The sequence below is a fragment of the Cynocephalus volans genome, chromosome 13, assembly GCF_027409185.1.
Source record: "Cynocephalus volans isolate mCynVol1 chromosome 13, mCynVol1.pri, whole genome shotgun sequence".
Lineage (NCBI taxonomy): Eukaryota > Metazoa > Chordata > Mammalia > Dermoptera > Cynocephalidae > Cynocephalus > Cynocephalus volans.
Window position 1 is genome coordinate 78228530 of NC_084472.1, and position 19441 is coordinate 78247970.

Genomic DNA, 19441 nt, shown 5'->3' on the forward strand with positions numbered 1-19441 from the left:
TTAATAAATAACATCAATGTATTCTCATTTTTAGTAGCCATATCTTCCTTTTCCTACTACTGAAACATAAAGTATTAAAAGGGCTCAATCTCTGGATAGCATGTAATTACCATACTGAATCACACAGACCCTTATCTAACTTTAGCCAGGATTTCTCATTTCTATTTCAGGATTCTGTGGCATCTTGTCATACCTCCTTTTCCCACTGCCTTTTGACCTTCATCTGCATCGCATTAAACACTTTATTTTCCGTCTGCTGGTCTCATGTGCTATTAGGTATGATTGGTATGCAAACGACAAAAAGGGCACCATAGCATGCCTTGTTTTCCTTCCCCTTCCCTCTGTTAAAAGAACCACTTAAACTACTTTCCTTGAGAGAAACTGCTTGTACATAATTCTCCTTCCACATTCATCAAAAGTTCTTAATTTTGCCTTTCATGTTACTGAAGGGATTCTCCCACTATTCATACTGACTGTGGCCTTCATTGACCCTGAAGTCACTTCTTCCCTGAAAGACTTTAGCTGTGATTTACTCACATTGCATCTGATCATACTTCTGCCAGGCTTTCTGGTAATTTCAGTATCTGCAGGGATGATATTTTAACACCTTTTAATGCTCTGGCCTCTCAGTTCCTTGGCCTCTGTGCTCCAGGTGACTATGACCTCCACTGTACTTTAGCCACTCATGTGGTCGTGCTCTCAGTATAGACTTTGTCATTGCCTGTAAATGCAAACCCAGCTCCTACTTTCCACCTCATTTCATATAGTATCCCAATTCCAATAATACCTAGCCCCACTAAGTCCTAGAATCCATTGATCTTAACATTTTTTCACAGCCCCTTATCTCCAGTCATGTCCTCACTCCCATATTTCCCATTTTAAATTCTTTACCCATTATACACTTTTGTTTGCCCATTCTCAACGGCTCTGACCTTCCCTCAGTTAATGATTTATTCCCTTTATAACCCCCCAAAACTTGTTAAAATCCAACTTTTGGCCTACTCTGCACCTCTGTCAGTGCAGGTAAAAGTTGCTAGAGAAAAACTAACAACCATGTTGACAGGTCTCATTTTAAATTCATGATAACTAATTTCCAATGAGACATTAGTATTGCCTGGCATTATGCTATCCCTCTCTTCTCCTTCCCAACCACACTATACCTTTCTTCTCCTTATACATCTATATTTTCCCTCTATTTACTTTTAGGTTATAATCTTGCTTCTTACCTTGCCAAAAAAAATATATAGAAGGGATCAGAAAAGAATTTCTGTGTGTTCTCACATTCACCTACCTACCTACATTTGTACTTATCTATGCTACCTTCTCTTCTAGGACTATGAATGAATCTCCATGTCCTAACTAAGGTTAAGCCCTTCCCTTTGACCTGTCATGGACACTGTTTCTGCAAATTTCTCTTCTCTGTCCTTATTGAAAATATTTCCCTCCCTACTGAATCATTTCTGTCACTACCACTAACATGTCTCTATAATTTCCATTTTGAAAAACCCTCCCTTAAAAATACTTCCTCCTCCCGCTATCCATTTCTTGCTCCCTTTCACTGAAAAATTTCTCATATCTTTTCTTTTCATTTTTCTCAACCCACCCCAATCAGGCTTTTGTTCTAATGCTTGGCAAAGACTGTTTTGTGTCAAGGTCAATAATGACCTCCACATTATTAAATTTAGTAGCCAATTCTTACCCCTGTTCTATTTGGCCTATCAGCAGCATTTGGCACAGATTACTCCATCATCCTGGGAACATGTTTTTCAATTGACTTCATGCACACAAACTCTACCTGGAATTCTTGTGACTCAGTGGCTGTCACATCTTAACCTTCTTTGTTGGATTTCCCTCTTGTATGTGACCCTTTACTACTGACATTCCCCAAGGCTCAGTTGTTGATTGTCTCCTGTTTTTAATTTTAATTTCTCTCTCCTTGATCATATCCAGTTCATGAATTGAAATACCACGCATGTTCAACAATTCAAAAGTTTTTATATTCAACCGGACCACTGTCTTAAACTTCAGAACTGTTCATCTAATTACATACATCTCCACTAGGATTTCTAATGTTTATCTCAAATTTAATATATCCAAATTCCAGAATTCCTTTGCAAAACAGAAACAAATCCATCCAAACAAAAGACTTTATCTTCAGAGCAGTTTCAGGTTTTCTCACACCAATATCGAATGGAAAATACAGAGATTCCCTATATACTCCCTGTCCCCACACATGGATACCCCATTACCAACATCCCCCACCAGAGTGGTACATTTGTTACAGTTGGCAAACTTAAGTGGACACACCAGAATCACCCTAAGTCCCTAGTTTACAGTAGAGTTCACTATTGGTGTTGTATATTCTATGTGTTTGTACAAATGTGTAATGATATGTATTTAACATTATAATATAGGACTGTATTAGTCCATTTCTGTTGCTTATAACAGAATGCCTAAAACTGGGTAATTTATAAAGAAAGGAAATTTATTTCTTATGGTTTGGAGCCTGGAAAGTCCAAGGTCCAGGAAATACATCTAGTGAGGGCCTTTTTCTTGGTGGTGGCTCTCTACAATATTCTGTTTTCTATATGTACCACAGTTTATTCATTTACCTACTGACAAGCATCTTGAGTGCTTCCAAGTTTTGGCAATTATAAATTAAGCTGCTATAAACATCCATATGCAACTTTTTGTGTGGACATAAGTTTTCAGCTCCTTTGGGTAAATACCAAGGAACACAACTGCTGGATCATTTGGTGACAGTGTGCTTAATTTTGTAGGAAGCTTTCCAACTGTCTTCCAAAGTAGCTATGCCATTTTACATTCCTACTAGTATTGAAAGAGAGTTCCTGTTGCTCCATATCCTTGGCAGCATTTGGTGTTGTCAATGTTCTGGCTTTTAGCCTTTCTAATTATAGGTGTGTGGTGGTATTTTGATTTGAATTCTCTAATTACACAAAATGCTGATCATCATTTCATATGCTTATTTGCCATTTGTGTATCTTCTTTGGTGAGGTGTGTCTCTTCCTTTTAAACTCATATTCGATTTTCTAGGGATTCTGTCAACTTTACTTTCAAAATATATCTGAGGTTGTTCACCTCCACCAGGATCTTTCTGGACTAAACTATGGTCCTTTCTCACATAGATTATTATTACAATAGCTTAGTAACTCAGCTTGCTGCTTTGCCCTTGACCCTCTATAGCCAGAGTAATCATTTTCAAATAAAAGACAGATTAAGCCATTTCTCAATAACTTAATATATTTTCCTGCTTCCCAAGCCATTAAAATGATTTATAACATAATTTGCTCCTAGTATCTCTCTGACATTATCTCCTAATAATCTCTCCCTCACTGAACACTAACTACACCAGCCTCCTTCATAGTCCCTTAATATGTCATATAAACTTCTAGGAATATTTGCATTTGCTGTTGCCTCTGCACTGAACACTCTTCTGTTATCCATATGGATTTCTTCCTCATATCTTTCAGTGCTTTTATTATATGTTATATGTTGTATATGTTATTATATATTAACACATGTCTTATCACCTATTTAAAAATGTAATTTTCCCCTTATAGCACTCATTATCCCTTTTCCTAACTTTATTTTTTTCCATTTGCTTATCACTATCAAATGCACAACAAGTATAGGATGCATACTGATCTTTCTTGTTGTCTGTCAGACCCCTTTGACTTTAAGTTCATGAAGACATGGATTTTTGAAGGGATTCTTTATGCTCTACCTTTCTTTTTTTTTTTTTTTTTTTTTTGTGACCGGTAAGGGGATCGGAACCCTTGGCTTGGTGTCGCCCACACCGCTCAGCCAGTGAGTGCACCAGCCATCCCTATATAGGATCCGAACCTGCGGCCTCGGTGCTCCCAATGCCGCACTCTCCCGAGTAAGCCATGGGTTCGGCCCTATGCTCTACCTTTAACACCTAGAAAAATCAATGTTTCAACCGAACAAGCAGTAGAAAAGGTGGTCCTGCTTCTCACAAGCTCCTCAATGAGAATGTCATCAAAACACAATCTTTGCCAAGACATTTTTTTAAAGTATCAATTTTTTAGTTTATATTTTCCTTAACATGAGTCTAGATGAGCATAATTTTTCTGTAAGAAGTCAATTATACTAATGTGAATTCTCAGTTATCCATATTTTTTAAAAAGTATTATGTTTTTCAGGAAAATACAAATTAAAATAACAATGAGATATCACTACACACCCATTAGAACGGCCAAAATCCAGAATATTAACACTACCAAATGCTGGTGAGAATGTGGAGCAACAGAAACCATTTATCGTCTGGACGTACCACCGTTTATTCATTCACCTGCTGAAGAGCAGGAGCCATGTACTGCTGGAGAAATGCAAATGATATAGCCAATTTGGAAGACAGTTTGGTAGTTTCTTACAAAACTAAACATACTCTTACCATATGATCCAGAAATTTGAAACCTTATGTTCATACAAATACTTGTATATGGATATGTATAACAACTTTATTAATAGTCGCCAAAACCTGGAAGCACCCAAGATACACTTCACAGTAGGTGAATAGATAAACTGTGGCACATCCAGACCGTGGAATGTCATTCAGCGCTAAAAAGAAATGAGCTATGAAGCCATAAAAAGACATGGAGGGAACTTAAATACATATTATAAGTGAAAGAAGCCAATCTGAAAAGTCTACATAATGTATGATTCCAAATATTTGACATTCTGGAAAAGTCAATACTATAGAGATACAATGGTTGCCAAGGTTTGGGGGTTTAGAATGTGCTATAGTTTGATGCTTGTCCACTCCAAAACTCATGCTGAAATTCAATCCCATTGTAACAGTAATAAAGAATGGGAAATTTGATTATGGTATTGAAAAGTGGGACCTTTAAAAGGTGTATGGGTCATGAGGGCTCTGCTCTCATGAATGCATTAATCCATTCACAGATTAATGGGTTAGTGGATTAATGGGTTATCATGCGAGTGAAACTGTTGACTTTATAAGGAGAGGAAGAGAGACCTGAGCTGGCAAGCTCCCCCCTTGCTATGTGATATCCTATACCACCTCGTGGCTCTGCAGAAAGTTCCCACCAGCAAAAAAGGCCCTAACAAGATGTGGCCCATCGACTTTGGGCTTCCTATCCTCCAGAACTGTAAGAAATAAATTTCATTTCTTTATGAATTACCCAGTTTCAGGTGTTCTGTTGTAGGCAACAGAAAACAGACTAAGATGGGAAGGTTGAATTGTAATAACTGTACTACTCTGGTGGGTGATGTTGATAATAGGGGGGCTGTGCCTGTGTGCATTTTGTTGTGAACCTAAAACTGTTCTAAAACTTATAAAGTCTTAAAAATTATGTTACTGATCATCTTCTTATTGATTTATATGGGCTTTTATATTAAAATTAGGGTTTTGATATGAGTAGAATACATTTTTGTCAATTTTTTATTTAATATTAACTTATTTTAATGCATGAATTTCCATCGTCTTGTTGAGAGAGATTTGCCTTTTCCTCTGTTTTTGTTCTCTCCGGGCACTCAGCAGATTGAATGGCTCCTGCCCATACCAAAGGTGGATCTTTCCCATCTGGTCCACTCAGGGCCACATGCTAATCTCTTCTGGAAACACCCTCATGGACACACCTAAAAAGTTAGCTTTATCAGGTTTCTAGGTATTCCTCAATCTAATCAAATTAACACCTAGAATTAGTCATCACAGCTGGCTACCCAATTATGCCAATGTCATTTATTCAACTAAACATCTTTTCCCCATTTATTGGAAATACTACATTTACCATAACCCAATATACACTTGTCAATTTCCAATCTGTAATATTGTCTATGAAATCAATGATATATTAATTGCTGTAGTTTAAAAATATGTTTTAACATTCATGACAGCTAGTACACATTTAGAACACATTTTTCATACAAAATTATTTTTAGTACACATTTTTGTGTACAAAATTGTCAGGGGTATTTTTGTCAGTATTTTTCTGAATGAGATTAGGATCAGTTTGTTTTATTTTAACATTTGAAAGGTACGAGTACTTAATGTTATTTTAGTTAAAATGGTAGATAAAGAATTGTTTCTTTTCTTTACTATGGACAATTCTCTTCAAATCTAATATTCTAAATAAAACCTCTTACAACTTATAAATGTAGAAAATGTTTACTCTGAGTCAGTTAACCTGTTTTCTAATACCTACTCCCTTAGTTAGTAGCCATGTTTAAAATAAATTGAATAAAGTCTTTAATATCTTTAAGCCTTACTTTTATCACCTATGAAATAAAAGTATAGCAATCTTATAACATTTGCTGTGAAAGTAAATTAGGTGATATCAGTAATTTGGCATAATAGCATATAGTAAGCATCAGATACCATTAATAGTAGTAATTGAGGCTTCCATTGCATGGATAAGGTGCATGCACAAAGACATAGTAAAAAAAATCTTCCAACTATTATTTATTTTGGTGTTCACATAAATCAAAAGAATATTATACACTTAATCTTAATTATTTGTGAATTCCATGTTTCCAAATATGCTTATTGGGTAAAATTTATCTGTAATCCCAAAGTCAATAACCAGGGTTTTTGCGGTCATTCACAGAATTGCACATGTGCAGAGCAGTGACCCAGCTGAGGCCCAGCATGATGACCCTGTTCTGCCTTTTTTAGCTCTTATGCTGTAAACAAGTATCCTTTACATGGTCTATTTAATGCCACGTTTTTGCATTTTTGTGCTTTTTGCTGGTTTACTGTTTAAAATGACCCCCAAGCATAGTACTAAAGTACTGTTTAGTGTTCCTAAGCACAAGAAGGCTGTGCTGTGCTCAGTAAAATTCCATGTGTTAGGTAAGTTCTGTTCAGGTATGTGTTATAATGCTGCTGGCCCTGCCTATAATGTTAGTGAATGAACAATATATACATTCAGAAGTTTGCTGATTGGTGTGTGCGGCTGTTCCAGAAAGTGTTAAAGTAAATCTACAGTGCACGAAGAAGCTATAGAAAAGGTGGAATCACTGCTAAATTTGTAGTTTTGTGAGATGAGGACTGATGTAAAATATATATATACATATATATATATATATATGTATGTATATATTGAACAGTATTGTAAAGCTAAAAGCAAAAATACTTATGGCCACTTTACCCAGCATCAGGAAAATGGTAGACCCTTTTGTGCTAGTTTTTACTATAAAGAAATACCTCATGTATTTAGTTACTTGAAAGAAGTACATATTAAAAAATTCATCTTTAAACAGAAACACACATAAAACAAGGTTATGTATTGATTAATTGATGAAAATATTTTGGCCAGAGGTCACAGGAACCTAACCTTGTATTTCTCCTGGAAGCAGTAGCTTGGTATTCACTAATTCAGTGATCACGGTAACTTGTAGAACACAGATAGTATGAATAACAAGAGTCAACTGTACTTAAAATTTATACACAATGCCCAGTAAATATTTAGACTACTCAAAAGATTTCTTGCCTTGCAGCATCTAGCAACTCAGCAAGAGAGGACAACATAAAAGTTGAGATGCTCTCTATTATCATCTTATATCATACTCTGCTCACATCACACCTCAGTAGGTGTCTTGCTTACTTCAAAGTGAGACCATAGCCAGGAAATCAGTCCATTCATTCAGTCACAGAAATATTTCAAGACTTTTCTTTGTGTTAAGCACTGCAGTGGGCACTTGGGATACAAATATCAATATGATGTGCTTTCTGCCATTAAGAACCAGGAAAATTGTTATTTTAATTGATGACATGGAATTTCAAAGCAACCTAGCTATTTTCAATGAGAGGAAAAACCAATAACAAAGCAAATAGAGAAGATGTCACAAAGGAGCTTTGCCAACTATTGAGTTTCCTAATAGCACATGATTGAAGACTTTTTTTTTTTTTTTTAAATCACAGAAAGGGCCAACTCCTGTTTGAACTTAAGTCTTTATCTATTGATGACTTTGAGTCTAACTTATTTATCACACTTTTAAAAAATATGGTTTTTTTCTCTGATTGCAAAGTATTTCAATCTAGAAAACTTTTAAACATTGAGAAATATGAAGTGGGGAAATATCACCATTAATGAACCATATATATTAACAATTAAGTAGGTGAATTTTTTAGTTCTTAATCAATAACAAATTCTCTTCTTGGTGTCTTATATTTATTACAATAACCTAATAAGCTAGTAATATTATAACCCCTTTTTATATATGAGAGATCTGACTGAGGACACAGATGAGATACTAAAAGTACAGGCTTACTATGGAGACTAAACATTTAATTTCTACTATACGAATTATGTGATAATATTTTACATCAAATATTTTATACCATTTTCAGTATTAGGGGGAAATAATCTGGTAAGAGCTATTAAAATTAAAAATATATCTATCTTTCAACACAGAAATCTAAAAACCTGTATATATGAGTATGGCTTCTTTCTGACGATATATATTCCTTTCCCCCAAGGAAAGGTGTGGTCTGGAAGTTGAAAGCCTGAACAAGGACCTTAGACTTTATCCAGAAAATAGTAGAGAAACTTTGATACTTTAAAGAAGTGAAGTGGTCTGGCAGAGTTGATTTTGAGATAGATCACTTTGGCAGCTATGTGGAAAACAGATTTGAGAGAGACAAACCCAGTCAGAAGGCTGGTTTAGCAGCTGGGGCAAGAGCAAGTCATAGATAATCACTGAATTAAGACAGTAGTAGTGGAGATAGTGAGAGAGAGAGAGAGATGTGAAAACTACATTATATAAATTGAAGTCTGTAAGACTAACACGCTATATCTCAGGGCTTGGATGTAATTTGTGAAACGTTAGATGAGTGATTATTTAGGCTTATGACTTCTCTGGTCAAACCGTCTTTTATTCCTTAAGTAATCAAACAGTCTACATTCCACTAAGAAGGAAAACCAAAGAAAACACCATTTGTCAGCCCAAATGCTGACACTAGTTTGAAGAATGCTCTATTTATTGTGCCACTTCATGATTCCCTTGTTTCCAGCTATGTTCAACCAATAATTATCTACTGTACAACCGTGGCTGTGGCCCTGACATACTATCTAGAAACTTGAAGTAGTGCAAATGGCTTTTGTAAATTAGTTGTTTGGGAGCTGGAAAGTCTGTTTTGAAGCTGGGAAGTCTGTTTTACAGCCTGTGGTTCAAAACTTTGCAAACTACATGCTGTAAAATGCAGATATTCTAATCCCTTTGATCTTGCTCTTTCTGGGGAGGAAGACTGAGAATGGTACCTACGGCTCTAATATTCTTTCAAAAGTTTCCGTGCCATGGAATGTGTTATATGTCCTAATGACAAACCATTATGGAAAAATATTGTTGAAACAGTATGAGAAAGAAGCTACTAATAAAATAAGTATATAGATTTTCAGTTAGCTAGAGAAATGAGACAGCAAAATACCACACTCAATTATCCCACATCAGTAAATTGAATTTTTAATAGTTTCTGTGTTCTTAAATCCTCAACATACTTATTACGAGAGTCTTAGAAAAAATTAAATGTTTAGCAATATCACCAACCACCCATATTCCTAACCTTCACCCTTGGTCCCAAGCCAGGATATTCTTGATGTCCTAGATTCTGACCACAAGATAGATGTGGTTGAGAACTGAGCCATGGCTGTGACTGTCACTGGGCCATTTAGGGAAAAGCCAACAAGTCAATTCAGTCATAAAATGTCATCCAAATTAACAGTATGCAAGCCAAAGAAGCCCCAGCCTGCAACCAGGGCACAGTTCCCTCATAGAATTTTTTGTCCCACTTGAGACATTAGAAGTCAGGACCTCCTACTCAGTCGTCCCCTTCCGCTAAAGAATCCACATCCAAAGCTAGAGCTTTTTAAAATTTATTTATTTATGCTTAGGTCTAGCCCCTTAAAAGAAGGTCCCTATTTTCAAGCAGTTTAAATGACTTATCTTGCCTGGTAATAGTTAAGCAGCCATAGAATGAAAATAATAGAAGAAAAAACTGCCCATGAGAACATTTTGTCACCTTATTGTTCAAAATAGTACATTCTAAACCTAAAAACATTCAGCTATCTCATGTTTCACACTTGCCAGAGAAGACAGTAAAATATTATTTTAAGAAACCATAGACACACACACACACACACACACACACACACAATCATTAATATTAAGCTCTCTTTGTAGGAAAAAAATCAATTCAATAGATACAACTAAAAACTAGTTTGTTTTATTTTTCTATGGGCTTTCTATCTATCTGGAAAGATCAACTTATGAAATAAACACCTTTTCTTTCCTAAAGTGCTTGTGGTTAAGAGGTTTCTTTAGATGTTCCTGCTTTCTTTACCTCTCTGTTTACAAAACGATAGTTTTTGTCAAGAGCTAAATATGTTATTTCTTATTCTTTCCCGAGTAGATTGTAAATTATTTGAAGATATGGATAAGTTTTCTCTCCTCCTCCTTTGTTACACATAGAAAAAAGGGTGAATAAATTTTTTGTCACTGAAGGTATAGAAGCATACATTAGGAAAAGAGATGAAGAAGACTAAATATATGCTTAGTACTGTTACTATAATGTATTCACTAAATTAGCAAACAAATATTGAGTGTCTGCCATGTGCCAGGTGTACTAAACACTAAGATATAAAATAAAATAAGAGCCATTACCCTTACCCTCAAATTCAATGTGGAAGACATTAATAAATTAGCCAAAATTTTAATACAGCATGATGCATCCTATCATGATAAAAACAAAAACAAGAGTAATAATACAATAAAATTTTGAATTTCTTATGTACCAGGAAGTTATTTATACCTAAGTGTACTTGAAATGCATTATCTCATTCTATTCTAATACTATCCCAAAGTAGGCATTACTTTCTTAATTGTATAGGAAGTTGATAGATACAAGAGTTACCTTTATAAAGATCACACCACTTTAAGGTGGCAGAATTAGGGTTTGAACCCAGATCTCTGTATCTCCAAAACTAAGGCTCTAAAAAGCCATCCATGCTTCTTCTGAAAAATTAAAAAATTAAAAAATTTAAAACTGCCCTTGGAATTCAGAGAAGGGACATTTTAAACTGTCTAGGAGGTTGAGAAATGCATTCTAGATGAGGGGGTCTGAACTAACCTATTCATGAAGAACTAATAAGAATTAATTATATAAAATTAAATTGCCACAGTGGGAGTTGTATTTCAGGCAGATTTTGCAGCACATATAAAAGAATGGTCATGAAAACTCATGCTAAATTAGGTAAGATGCCAGTGTTTTTTCTGGCTTAACAGAAGGCTTTACACGACAAAGTGGCTCATGGAATACAGAACTAGAAACGGAGTAAAGGGCCTTGTGGACCTAAGCGGCTTTATGATAAAATTATGGAGCTTCATTGTTACAAAAGTAGGAAGGATTTAAGGCTATGTGGTCTTGTGCTTTGCAATGCAGAGCAGCAACTCTGGTCACCCTCCTCAACAAAAATGTAAACATCAACCCTGGGGAAAAGCCCTTTCTCTTTTTGAAGATGTCTATTGCTTTGCAATGACAGCCTGTGCAAGTTAGGATTTCTGTAACTGGCTCCTTGATGATTGATATCTCCAATCCACCTGACATTATTTCTCTCAAGAGAATATGCCTGTTGTTTAAAATGGCATTTTTAAAATCACTTGTTCCACACTCGTTCCTATACTAGGTCCTGGAAAAACAAAAATGAATGGAACCTAGTCTTAACCTTGGAAGATCTTATAGTTTTGTGGAAGAGAAAGATATGTGAATAGATCATGACACCATAATGCTGAACATGCTATAAATAGCAGATGCAAATGAAGCCATATGACAAAAGTCAAATAATTGGTTCAAAGAGCAGGAAAAGGTTTTCCAGAAGAAGCCACATTTTAGACACTATTTCATAGAAATGTACCTTCTTCCCTGCCTGCCTGTGGTGTCCCCACTTTGGCCCCCATAGAATTATTGCCTTAAGAATCAATCTCTCACTTACATCCTACCTTAAAAGACTGAACTAAATCAAGTGTCACTCTTTTTGGCTGTGTGGCTTTGCAATTTAAAAGGAGATATCTATATTTATCAGCCTAATTCGACTTCTTAAGTAGCCACTGCATTTGGCACCTTTTGTAAGCCCAAATTTTACATTTCCTTATAGTTACAGAAGGGGTGAAAGAGCAATATATATATAGAAACTCAGTGTTGGTGTACCTGGCTTAAAACTATCAGAGAAGAAGCCCATTTATTATAACAAATAACTTTTAAGGCATAATATAAATGTAAATGATAGTTTTATGAAGTAAATGGAGATACTAATGCATTTATGGCCAGTGTCAAGAGTTCGATGAAAATGGTCCTATACATCATGCTGTCTTGAGTTCAGAAAGTCTTATTATAAGGAATTTCATAGATTTTTCTTATAAAGACTGGGGGAATATATACTGCTTAATGTGGGTCAGAGCCTAGACTTCATGTAAAGTGCACTTACTATTTTATTACCACGGCTAGGGTTAAATAAATATTTTATGATTTTTAGAAAGAAATGCATTTTATTTATTTTAAAGACAAACCTAGACTTAGGAATAGATTGTCTTCCAAAAGTTTAAATTGCAAGTTAGATAGTTTGAAATTAGAACATATTAACATAGTGATATTATTATAAATGATGGTATTGTAAAGAAATAATACCTAATGTCAAGGTTAGGTTTAAAAGTAGGATTGAATTTTTTATTTTTATAAAAATGGATGGTAGAATAATTTACCCTAGCCAATGACTTTTTAACTCATGGGCCCATTCATATGCATAATTATTTTTGCCCAGGGACAGTAAGAGGTATAGCCAGTGTTACTGATTCTTTAATTCAGAAACAGATCCCTGGAATAGCAACTACAAAAGGAAATTCTAGTGGTTCTTTGGGATGTTGTGAATAGCAAGGTCCAGAAAATTCATTCGTTATATTCAGCAGCCCAAATCTTCAGCACATTTCTGTGGTTTACACACATATGCACTGGAATATTGCTTCTCAGCTATCACTTTGATGCACATTTACCTTGGAGTTTTGTGTTCATCTTCTGGAACATCTCTAAGATTTTCTTCAGAAGTTGATTCAATTGAGATTTTTTAGACAGCCATCTGGCCTTCACTGCCTTTATTCTATCAACTTCAATCAATTTACAGTGTTCACTGCTGTGGGACATTTCTGCATCAGAGGTTACTCACATTTCTAAACTGGACTTATTTCAATCTTTAGAAAATGAACAAGTCAAAAGTTCCAGAACCAAGATCCACAGATTCTACTTAACCCTCTATTCTCTACCCAGGGAATGCTAGGAAAAGTACACACATTACGGATGCTCCTTTTTAGCCTTCTCTAAATATGGAATTATTTAAAAACCCTGAGCTGCCCAGGATCCATCTGATCTGGCACAGTTTATTGTTCTTGAGGAGCAGAAATGGAAGGGTTTGTCTACCAGTCACCATGACGTCATAAGGCACATCTGGTAACCCCTTAAAAGGGAGAATTTTTCTGACCCCTTGTATCACCCTGTGTTACCTAGGGTAGAAATGGTTAGGAGTAAAAACTTCCAGTCATAATCCTATTCACTATCAACATTAGGAAATCTGATCTCACTTACTTAATAAATTCGCTTTCCTTCTTAATGAGAAAATAACTTCATATTTTCTCTTCCTTAAATCTCTAGTACGTACTCACTGAACCCATCACCCTTTAACTGATTAACTTTTCTTTTCATAGAGAAGACAGACACAGTCAGAGGAGAACCACATCGTCTCCAATCCATTAGTCACACCACCTGAGCTGCATTGGTTGGCAAACATCTGGCCTCCTTTCTTCTAGTGATGGAAACGGCCTTGCTTTGATCCCTCCACTTGTGCTCAGAGTGCTACTCCTTCTTGTCTTTTCGAAAAAGTCCCCTACAGCATTTCTTTTCTCCTACCAATATCTCTTCCTTTTTACCAGGACATTCTGTATATAGACTAAACGTGTCTTAGCACCACCTAATTAAAAAATATTTAAGTACCCCTACAAATACCACCGTATTAAAGGCATAGAACTCACTTTCATGGCAAAATTTTGTAAAACAATTATCAGTACCAATTAATTACATCTCTGCATCTTCCATCAACACTCCCCAAGCAAGTCCCTATTCTTACTACCCCACTGAAATACCTCCTTCCAGGCTACCCATCCTATATCTTGCCAAGGTCAATAGTAAGTTTTCTATCCTCAGCATACTTGAACTTTGATGCTAGTTGACATAGTTGACTATTTCTAAGTGCCAGAAATATTCCCCACCCCCGGTTCCACTAAACTCCAAATTTGGGGGTTTTCTTTGTACCACACTAGCTGTTTTCTTAGTATCCTTTCCTTGCCTCTCTCCTATCGGACCTCTAAATGTTGTAATACCCAAGGATTTTTTTTCCCTTTATTATCTTTTATTCTCTATTTAAGCTTCTTTCATGGATGGCCTCATCCCTACTCATGACTTTAAATACTATACATACATTGATGATTCCTGAACTAATTTCTTCTGCCCAGAACACTCTCCCACATTCAGATTTTTACGTCCACCTGCCTAGTCAACATCTCCACTTGGATGTTCAATAGGCAACAAACATAATATGGCTAAGATTAAATGATTTATTTTGACTGCCTCCGCCTAAGTCTACTTCTTCCACCTTGTCTTGATAAAACCACCACCCATCCAGTTGCATAGATGAAATAGTTAAGAGTAATTCTTGATCCCATTCTTTCCCTTCCACCCTATGTGGTGCATCAACAAGCCCCTTCGTTTCTCATCACCTCCACTAACATGATCCTTGCACAAGCTATTTCCATTTCCCACTAAACTACTGTAACAGCGTCACAATTCAACTCTTTTCCTCTATTTTTGCCCCCCTTATTGAGTTCTGCACAGAGGAGCCAAGTGATGTGTGTAAAGCATATATCAGGTCATATCATCCCCTGCTTAAAACTCCCATGGCTTCCTGTTGTTGTAATCAGATTATATGATTGGCTATTGCCTGTGAGTTCTTGTCTTCCTCTCCTACCTCACTCTTCCTCTCTCCATCACTGGGGAAAGTCCTTGTCATGTTGGCCTCTTTTTTTTTTCTATTTTAATAAACCAGGCTCATTCCTGCCTCAGAGACTGAACGATTGCAGATCATTTGCCTGGAACACTCTTCCCTGAGATGTCCTCATGGCTGCTTCTTGTGATGGTTCAAATCTCGCCTGAAATATTATCTTCTCAGAGACATCTTTCCTAGCTAAAATAGACTCTGGAAATTCTCTCTCATGTTAACCTACTTTATTTTTTACACAACATTTATAGTATCTGAAATTGTTTTATGTATATATTTGTTTATATGCTTAATGTCTGTTTTCCCCTGTGATTAGGTACATTCTGGATGTCAGGGAATCTATTTACCATGGCATTCCCAGTATACAAATTTTGCTTGGCATATAGTATGCGCCCAATGAAGGTTTGTTGCAGATTCTAGAGACAAATCTCCATTCTCTATTGACAATATTAAATCAGCACACAAGCATAATTTCTGGAAAGAAAGATTCTCATGGTGATTCAGTCAGCATTGCATGTACCAAGTTGTGCATTACTTAAATATTACCTTCTGTAAAATGTACAAAGAGCAAAAGCCACTATGATCGAAACATAATAGGCAGTTTGCTCATCCCATTTGTTTCCTCTATTTTGAATGTTACTAGGAGATGTAGTGAAGGATTTGACTACAAGTTTCCCAGACTTAAAAAAAAAAAAAAAAGCTGATGTACTAAACTATTTCTAGTAGTTCCAGACAATAGTTCCAGTCTCTTATAGCAGACCATAAAGACCTATTTAATTTTTAAAGCCAAGATGCTCAGATCTCTGAAAGGGCAGAAAATATGCAAATTATGGGTCCTGGACAGAGATTCAAGAGGTTGTTAGCAAGTGGTAAGGAGCTGATCAAGGAGCAGGATAGCAAGGAAGAAGAAGAGAGGTTGGGGTTCTGACTTATTCAGCCTTTAAGGGTATGTGATGGGTTGGAGATACCTGCAGCACTGTTTGCAGTAGTCATAGAGAGGATACAATATCATAATATCATATATATATAGTATTGATATAATTGTCATATACCTTGTAAGAAAAGGCATCAGCAATCAATTTAAAGGCATGTAAGCATAAGCCATTGGGATTCAGAGTACTCCAGAATGACATCTGCAAATATGACTCATGAATGTATGATTTGCTGATCTGACTGTCCATGTGCCCACAAATGTAATTCTAATTCAGTGCTATAGCAACTCCATTAAACAGACCATGATTTGGAGGGAGGAGAAGATTGAAAAGCCTATCATTAAGATAAGTCTATACATATAGTTAAATAAGAAAAGACATATTGTATAGTTTTCCTTTTAATTGTGAAAGTGAAAAACAAAAACAAGAAAACAGCAACAAAAGGGAAAAAAATAAGAATGAGCTGATTGAATATCTCAGTCCTACTCTCAGTTCTGTCCCTAAGAAGCTATGTTCCCCAGGATATATTACCAATCTCTCTTCATCTCATGTTCTATACTATAAGATGTAAAGTCTGAACTATATATTTTATAAGATCCTTATCAAAAAAAGTTGATGTTCTATGTTACCAAGGAGACTCTTTGGATGGATATCCTCTGTCAATAAAATAAAATCATTCCCTATACTTAGGATACTCAGATGAAGCTGCACATATGAGTTTTGAAAATAGGTGGGTGAGTACATTTCTTCAAATAATTGAAATTGTGTCTTAAATATAGTAATAAGCTTTATTTAAATAAGTTCAATGAAGAAAATGATTCATATTACAGGCAATGCAACTACTGATGTGCGATAATTCCTAAAGGCCTAGTACAAACATTATCTCTAAAACTTTATATATGTAAATTTGTGATCTATTATCTTCACTAAGAAGCCCAAACTTTGTAGGAAAAAGAAAAAAAAAGAATATTAAGAAAGGCAATGACACTAAATTTTCCTCAGAAATTAAATGATTATTTACTGTTAAGATGTGAGATAGGGGGACTTCAGCACAATCAATTATTACATCCTATGAATGCTAATCGACCTCATGAAGGCATATATTTAGTTGAGAAACATACAATTACTCTTAAAAGAAGACAGAGAATTTAAAAAGAAACACATGAAAAATATGTGACTTTTTATTAAAGAAGCACGGTGCTTGAAATGCGAGTTTTTCAAAAAGATAAACAAAATTGATAAGCCTTTAGCTATGTTAATGGAGGAAGAAAGAGAGAAGACTCCAATAAATAAAATCAAAAATGAAAAAGAGGACATTACAACTGATACTACAGAAATACAAAGGATCAAAAGAGACTACAAATGAGTATATGCAAACAAACTGGAAAACCTTTAAAAAATGGATAAACTCCTGGACACATACAACTGATCAAAGTTGAATCATAAATAATTAGAAAACCTAAACAGACAAGTAAAAAGTAATGAGATTGAGCAGTTATAAAAAGTCTTCCAACAAAAAAATCCCCAGGACCAAATACCTTCACTGCCAAATTACACCAAACATTTAAAGAAGAACTAACAACAATATTTCTCATCTTTTCCAAAAAATTGAAGAGGAGGGAATACTTCCAACTAATTCTACAAAGCCAGCATTACCCTCATACCAAAACTAGAAAAAGACAAAACAACAACAAAGAAAGAAAACTACAGTCCAACCCTAATGAACACAGACACAAAGATCCTCAACACGATATAAGCAAATGGAATCTGGAAACACATTAGAAAGGTTGTAGCCATGATCAAGTAGGATTCATCTCAAGGATGGAAGGATGTTTCAACACATGCAAATCTATTAACATGATACATCACATCAACAGAATAAAGGGGAAAAAATTAATCATTTCAAGATGCAGAAAAAGCATTTGATAAAATCCAACACATCTTCGTGATAAAAACATTCAACACATTAGATATAGAAGGAAGGCACCTCCACACAGTAAAGGCCATATACAACAAACCCACAACTGATTTCATACTGAATGGACAAAAATTAGAGGCTATTCCTCCAAGATCTGGAACAAGAATGCTCACTTTCCTCACTCTTACTCAGCATAGTACTGGAAGTTCTAGTCAGCACAGTAAGGCAAGAGAAAGCAATAAAGGGCATCCACATTGGAAAGGAGCAAGTCAGACTCTCCCTATTTGCAGATGACATGATCCTATATGCAGAAAACCCTAAAAACTCCACTAAAAATTTTCTAGAGCTAATAAATGAATTCAGTAAAGGAGCAGGATACAAAATCAACACACAAAAATTAATAGCCTACCTATATGCCAACAACGAAATAGCTGAAGAAGAAATCAAAAAAGTAATCCCATTCACAATAGCTACCAAAAACAAAGAAATACTTAGGAGTAAATTTAATGAAGAAAGTGAAAGACCTCTACAATGAAAACTATAAAACATGGGTAAATAAAGTTGAAGAGGATACAAATAAATGAAAAGATATCCTGTATTTCTGGATCAGAAGAATTAACATCATCAACATGTCCATATTACCCCAATCAATCTACACATTCAATACAACCCCTATCAAAATACCAATGATATTCTTCACAGAAATAGAAAAAAAGAAAATGATCTCAGAATTTGTACAGAATCACAAAAGACTCCATATAGGGAAAACAACCTTGAACAAAAAAAGAACAAAGTTGGAGGCATCACACTTTATGACTTTAAAATATACTATGAAGCTACAGTAACCAAAACAGCATGGTGCTGGCAAGAAAACAAACAAATAGATCAGTGGGATAGAAGAGACGGCCAAGAAATAAACCCACCCACTTACAGCCAACTGATTTTTGACAAAGGCTCCAAAAATATACAATAGAGAAAGGACAGCCTCTTTGACAAATGGTGTTGGGAAAACTGGATATGCACATGCAGAAGATTGGAACTAGACGTGCTACCTCTCACCAAACACAAAAATCAAATCAAAATGGATCAAAGACCTAATTTTAAGATGCAAAACTTTGCAAGTACTAGAAGAAAACATAGGGGAACACTACAAGAAATGAGAAATGGCAATGCTTCTTCTACAAAGGCACAGGCAACTAAAGCAAAAATACATAAATAGGACTACATCAATCTGAAAAGCTTCTGCACAGCAAGAGACACTCAATAAAGCAAAAAGACAACCTACAGAATGGGAGAAAGTGTTTGATAACTATACATCAGACAATGGGCTAATGTCCATAATAGTTAAGGAACTTAAATGACTCAACAACAACAACAACAATTAAAAAATGGGCAAAGGACCTGAGCAAATATTTTTTCCAAAGAAGACAGCAAATGACCAACAAGCACATGAAAAAAACGCTCAATATCACTAATCATCAGGGAAATGCAAG

General features: G+C 35.4%; 1 protein-coding gene across 1 annotated transcript in view; it reads left to right on the forward strand.

The window, feature by feature from the left end:
- Positions 1-19441, forward strand: part of GALNTL6 (polypeptide N-acetylgalactosaminyltransferase like 6) — a 1082002-nt gene that overhangs the window by 540681 nt on the left and 521880 nt on the right. The gene's annotated exons all lie outside the window — the stretch shown is intronic.